Source organism: Chaetura pelagica, unplaced genomic scaffold (genome assembly GCF_000747805.2).
Source record: "Chaetura pelagica isolate M959 unplaced genomic scaffold, ChaPel_1.0 scaffold20, whole genome shotgun sequence".
NCBI lineage: Eukaryota > Metazoa > Chordata > Aves > Apodiformes > Apodidae > Chaetura > Chaetura pelagica.
In genome coordinates this window covers 5,403,279-5,410,675 of record NW_009951958.1, presented here as the reverse complement: position 1 = coordinate 5,410,675, position 7,397 = coordinate 5,403,279, and positions in this window count along the sequence as shown.

The window sequence follows — 7,397 nt, the reverse complement described above, 5'->3', positions numbered from 1 at the left end:
AATCAAAACATCCCTGAGGGGCAACTGAGGCTCAGACAAACCCCAGAGAAACCTGTATGATGGATGTGATAACAAGTCCAGCCTGTACTTCTGAAAAAGTCTTGGAAGCTGCTCCCTAATCTTAGAAATACTTAACTCCTCAACCACTTTTTTTGGGATTCAGGAGTGCTCTTAAGCTGCAAAGCCACAAGAATGCCTAAAGTCTCCTGTAGAGGAAAGCAATTCAAGACTCTCTACAGAAAAGAAAAAAAAAGAAAAAAAAAAAAAAAGTAAGAATATCTTCATAGGCCACTAGTCAGGATACGACTCCCAGAAAAGGAGAAAAAAAAAACAAACACAAAAAACCAACAACAAAGCAAAAACTAACTCACATCCTGCTTCCAGCATTGTTTTGAATTTGACAGTATAGTTTCACTGGGTAAAACCCACACACTGCTGCCAGTGCAGAAAGAGAGCCCAGTTCCTGTCTTCTAGACAGGTGATTTAAATGACAGGCTGGAGCCCTGGTCTTGTTTGAGTATTCCTTCTTTGCTATGAGGCTCTTCTCTACTTCATTTTGATGCATTAAAAAAGGCCCAAAACACCCTCAAACCTACGGATGTCTTGCACAATATAAATTTAGACATGTTCTGCTAAATTATCTGTCAAATCTGTTAACTGAAGTTTCCAGTTCAGTTCAAGAAGGGAGAGAGCAATTATTTCAGATTTTTTCTCATTGCTTCCCATTGCTACCTCACCAACACTGATTCTAACATGTCATTGACAGGCCTGAATTCAAACCAAACAGAACATTTTCCTGAAAAGAGATTGAGTTTTAAATCCTGGATGTAATTTAAAAAATCAGACTGCTAAAAAACCACATAAAGATCAAAGAAACACTTGATTTTAATGGAGATCTTGATCTTTTTGTTTCACATTACTACAGCAGCCCATTGTATATGGGCAATATTAGCATCACACTCGCAAAGAAAGAGTAATCACTAATTGCAGACCCTAAGAAAATGTTTAAATGGAAACCAATATCCCAATATTAAACCACAAAATCTAACTCTATAAATTTATTCCTTCCTTTTCTCCTTTATTCCTCTTTTTTTTTTTTTTTTTCAGTGGCATTTATAAATGAACTGTTATATGAAGTCTTTAATAGCAACTACTAATAGCTTTGGAAGATAGTTCAGTGAAATGCAGAATCAGACTTCCATAGTTTCTTTTTAGAACATGACTGAATGGAAACTCCTAGTCTTTAATCATTATCAAAATATACTCTTCAGAATCTAATTTTAGAAATCCAAGTCTGCAGAATCTGAGTACACGACTCTGTGCTACCTCCATGCTACGTTGTCAGGTTGGTTTTGGTTTTTTTTCTTCTACAGTAGATATTCCAGAATATTAAAGAATTGTCTTAAGGCTCAAGTTTCTGGGTCTATATTTACATAATTACCTAAGAATGTCACCTTAAAAGGTCCCATAGATGTAAAAAATCCTCAAGCCTTTAAAATTTGAACTTTAGCAAATCTAACAATAAGGCAAACATTTAATGTATATATTCTATAGTCTCAAGAAGTACTAATTATGCTATTTTAACTTTTTAGAAAGACAACATTGATTTTTATATCACAAAAAGCTTTTTTCATTTTTATTCAAAACCAGGCTGAAAGCAACATTGCTTCAGATGAATGTGCTGCTTTTCAGACAATACACCTTTCCACCTCTAAGAGGGAAGTCAGTCAATGGTGACTTGAGCCAACAAGGGTCCCAACATGCTTGTCAGGAGGCTGATGTACTAGCCATGGATGACAGACCAGTCATTGTGGGTTCTGTGCATGGCAAGAGGTCTCATTCCTGTCTGACTAAAAAAGAGAGAAAAAGAAGATAAAACAGAACCCATGGGAGGTTCTGGGGAGCTCAATAGCTGCCATTTAAGTCTCTGTTCCTTCCAGTCACATCAGGAGACCAGGACACAAGAACCTTCATATAAGAGACAAAGTCCCTTCTCTGAAGCCTGCTCTGTTACACTTTACTAACCTGTTCTTTCTTGCCCTGCTGCACTACTACAGTGTGTAGTGGAATAGTAAAATTACAGTAAGGCATTGATGAGTCCCACTCCCTGATCCAGGGGCAGTTAAAAACCAGATTTCACTTGTTTCTTATTCACTCTGAGGCCTTTTTACACTGCTTTGGCACAGGACAAGGCTGCCAAGTGGATGCAAACCTCCCCCCTGCCCCTTTCACCTCCAGGACAGCATAAAATATAACTGAACAAAAAAAAATCCTGCTCAGTTATTCTCCACTGTGTATCATTGCTGCAAGGGAACACATGTTGTCGTTCAAGTGTGCAAACTTTTGCTTAAAATTAAATTTCAGAAAAAATTCAGGGAAGAAAACAGCTCTGATGTGTTCTGAATGGAATTCTTCTTTTAAAAGGCTTTGGGATTTGGAAGACATTTACTCTTTTAATCCATTATATCAAAATCATTGACAAAATCACAATGAAACATTTTGTTCCTTCCTAAAAACAAAAACCAAAGAGAGAAAAAAAAAAATCTCTCACAGAGAATTAAAAAGCATTCAGGTTTCATTCCAACGAGCTGGGCGTCAGGACCTCAGCATTCTTCAAGAAAAGAGATTATTGTCTCCAGCCAGCTCTGGTGTAAGCCTGCAAAATCCTCTGCCAATCTTTTAGATGAATTACCAGCCAACTAATTCCTTTTCATCAGCAGTTCATCGAACACTACCTGCATGGACTAGGAGCTGGAAATTTTATGTATCCAGACAGAGCTGTTTTACTAGAATATCTCCCTAGCGACTTACTGTTTTAACTCAGCCTTTGAATAATTGAGCACAAAAACCCTGACATCTTTCTCAGCTCATGACAACAACATCCTTAACCTTCTGACTCCCAGCAGATTTCCACACATCCTAGGGTCTTGCTTTCATTATTGATTAGGGAAGCCAATGCCATACAGCTCTGCAATGAGAGATGCCCTCACATATATTTACTCAGATCAGAGATTTCTGCCAAACCTGCCAAATGCCAGCCAAGAATGGAAAGTGCTCAGCTCTACACCCAAGGAGAGATGGAGGGGAGCCAGACTGCCAACTCCTGAGCACCAGCCAAGAGGAAAAGGACTATTAAATAGGTGAAGCCCAGTACATAGGTATTGGCAGCACAGTGCACAGTGGAGGAGCTCACAGGCCAGGTTATGAAGCAGGTAGATGCATGCACTAGTGGCTCATGAGACGTGGAACCCCATTCAGCTCTGCATCTGATCCCAGGAAAATTCATCCTAATTTGGATGAAATCTGTGAGCTAAACTTTTCTGGCAGATCTCCCTGCAAAATAGTTTGACTTCAATAGAAAACACCATGGAGAAAAACATGGCTTTTCAGCCCACTGGTTTTTCTCTTGTAAACTCAGCAATTTCCCCCAAACCATGAGGGTCAACACTCATAACTTAGTTAAGAGAAACAGTTCCTACCAACTGTCATTTAGTCATGGGACTATGGCAGAGCATTTGGATACACTGCTGAATCACCCTTCTTTGATGAAAAGGCCCCTTGGGAGCAGTGTGGCAACTCAGTTCAGTGGACAGCTCTGGATGGAGGAATATCAACACAGAAGCAGCATGCTGCTGATGCCAGATCAAGAATAGGTTCAGTTCCAAAGCCACATCCAGGTTTATGCTAAAACTCCATCCGATTAGCCCCCAAAACTCAGGAAAAGTTTTCTGTTCATAACTAACATCCAACCTCTAACGTTCTCTGATTTATTTTTATTTTTTTTATGGTGCAATTCCAGCTGCTCAAAGGGACAAGACGTGCAATACATAAGGACCAGGATTTATTCTGAGATAACTTGCCCGTAGGACACTAAACCAGTGCAATTAGTGTTCTCTTCAGACAGGATATAGATATACCCAGTAGAATTAATGAAAATAATCAAAAGAAAACTCCAGAATTATAGAATTATTCTGTTTATTTTAGTACCACAATGCCCTCACATTTACTAGAGGGCAGTTAAATGCTTCACAGTTGGTAAGGAAAACAGAAAAATGGTTACACAAAACTAGGCAAAACCAGTATATATTGTTGTTTATAAGCACATCAAAATGGAAAGCACACAGGATGAAACAGAAAAAACTAAAAACCAAAAATGGCACAGGAGCCACAAATATCCATAAATTTAGATCAGAAATTAGAATAACATTTTTAACATTCAAGGAGTCAGAAGCAGGACCAGTGTCATAAGAGAAAAGCATTAGAGGGTTGGCACTAAAGTTTTATGGACTGCTAAACCAGGAGATGGAACAAGATGACCCAGAAGTTACTTCTAGTCCTAGATCTTCATGAGTAGTTATCTGTGCTTTACCTAACACATCTCTCTCCAAAGCAGGGATCTTCTGTCCCTTGTGAAACAACAATTATATCCACAGGAGAGCACCAAAAGCAGCTGTTAACAGACATGGAATGATGACAGATGGGCGAGCACTTGCGCACACAACATGGCACACATACATGTCACACATGCTACCCAAACAGACTCCTTACATATTTCATCTGCAAGCATATCCCACATGTAAAAGGGTCATTACCTATGTATAAAACTTAAACTTTTTCAGATAAATCTGAAGCATGGCTGCAAATCTCTGGATTTTTTTAAGTTTTTTTTTCCTCTCCCCAAGAAAATGTAATGCCCTTGTAATGAGATTTCCCTGTTCAAAATCAATCACATCCAATAAATACTAGCCTTCAAATCTTTAATGTCTGCATAGGGAGATAAGGAGTTCCTTGCACAGTTGATACCTAAAGTATAAATATGAAAGATGACCATAAATCTGGAGGACTAGAACTTCTCAGCACCTTGAGCACTTTAAAACACTTTCTAAAAGATCACAAATAGTTTCAAATAAATTCAAGATTAACTGAATATAATCCCTATTGCTTTAGACTTCCATTATTTAATTTGAACCTGCATAGTACCACGTGCATACCAATCCATCAGATAACATACATTACTCAAATTAAGTTTCTAGATCACTATAACATATTTCCCTTTTCCATACTGGTGCTGAAATACAACTTATGTCCTTGGAAAACAAACAAACAAAAAACCCACCTCTTTTCTGAACAACAGACAATTAAGTTCTACTAATAACAAATTATCTTTTAGAAATCTAGCAGGAATCTCACCCAGTGTGTACCAGAAAACACATTAAAAAAATTACATATACCTAAGTTCACTCTGTGCCTTTATTTCACCCCAGAAGAAAGTGTTGAAGCCACCACAAGATTTGCACCCAGGTAGGATAACCTCTGTTTATTGACTTGCCACTCTTGCTGCGAGAAACCGCAAGTAAACCCAGAAAGGTGTGTTACAGTTTTTCTATCCTGAAGTCATCTTTTTAACTTGCTTGTTCCTAAATATTTGTGAAAGTCCACAGTACTGGCACAAGAGAGCTGGAACCCAACAGCACTAAAGACTCAGTTTGACTGACTACCTTTTACAGCCAATGAAGTCCCTAGGTGTATTTACTGCCAGCTGACAATGATTTGAAAACCAGTAACTGGTGCGGAAGAGTGGTGGAAAAGGTAAACATTACCCTAGTATATACCAGAAGGGGATAAAGGAAATAAAATGCTTTCCTCTAAAACACTGGTGCACTGTGGCAGCAGACTGAGTAATTTTGGTCATCCATCTGAAAAACAAGCTAATGTCAGCTGGAATATCCTCTGACATGGGTTCCTGTGGTGTTTATGTTAGGGGAAGATTGTAAAAGAACCTGCTTTATTTGACCTAAAAAGCAAAGGGAAAGACAGTATGTGACAGCACTGTGCAAAGACATCAAGGATAAATGTTACTGAGGGAGAAGAACTGTCCAAGCTAAGGCAAGATGTTGGCACAAGGACAAAAGGGATTATACCTGCTATGAATACGTTTAGACTGGAAACTAGAAAGTCTCTAGCCATCAGAGTTCAGAGTATGGTGTAGCCTCACAGTGGGAATAACATAAGGAAAATAACCTAATTAGTTTTAAGAGGGAGCTTGAAAAGTTTAAGAATGTCTCAACAGCAGGGGGCTGGATTTGGGAAGTGCCTTTCAGTCCGGTGTTCAAGGAGGATGACTGATCAGAGAACAACCAGAACCTCTATCTGCATAAACTTTCATTCAAAGGTATTCTGGCAAATTAGTCTCATCAGGCTTAACTAGTCACACCTTTAGTTCACAAGCATCATCAGAGATTTCTGTAAATGCCAAGTACTTGTGTGCACCTGACCGGAGATTAATATCAGGAGTTACTAAGTGAAACTCTGTTTTGCCACTGATACACTCACCGTTTGGGAGCCGACAAGCAGCACTGTAACAGAAACAGTGAAGAGGATTTGGCGTGGGTCTGGACACCCATACAGGTGTTAGCATGAGCAGTAGCACACACTGTAATATATTTGGTATAAAAGATGAATTAAACTGTCTGTAAATATTCTTTTTCTTCTGTGTATCATCTCTTCTGAGACCCAGTTCACAATGGTCCAAGCACGATCTTAGGGCCATTTCTACATACAAATGTGTTAAACAAGAAAAATCCAAGTGTGTTGCTTGTTTGGTGTTTTCTTAGCAGATGATCTTTGTTTTGTTTTACACTACATATCAATGTGCAATAGTGAACATGATTTGAAGTTCTTCTGCCATTCTGTGTGATATCCATGCACAACTTTGGAAAATTAGCTCTTGCTCCTTTAAACTAACAGCATTTGTAGTTCTTTGACAGAAAGTCACTCAAAAGTTATCTCCTCAAACCTCCAAGGCTCTTGGGCTCTAACTTGGCAGCCTTTTATCCATGCACCATCTTTCACTCCTTGGCATGGTATTGTGAGTTGACATGAATTCCTTGAGCTCAAAAGACTATCACACCCAAACCAACACACCAGTTCCACAGAAGCAACAACGGAGTGACCACAGGTTTTCCTCAGAACTGCTTTTCACTCTCAGGATGCCAGGGCTGCCCCCGCCAGCTGAGGCAACAGGGCCGAGCAGAGCTCTGCCAGGAGGCAGCACAGGCCCAGCCACCAGCACCGTGCCAGCCAAAGGCACCAGGAGCAGTCAAGAGCCCACAATGCTTCTCCCCACCGCCACACGAAGCGGGAAGGATAATCTGCCCTGATGTCACTTCTCAGATGCGCTTTAAGACGCTCCACTCTCCTCTCCCTGCGGCCGCCCTGTCCCCTGAGGGACAAGCTGTGGTGCGGCCCAGGGGCGCTACAGCGGGCAGCCCGGGCCCCACGCACAGGGGATCCCTTCTTCCCCTGCAGACGGCTCTCCCTGGGCTCCACCCCACGCAGGAGCGGGGCGGCCGGGCACGGGGAGCGGGGCGGCCGGGCACAGGGCCCAGGGCCCAGGG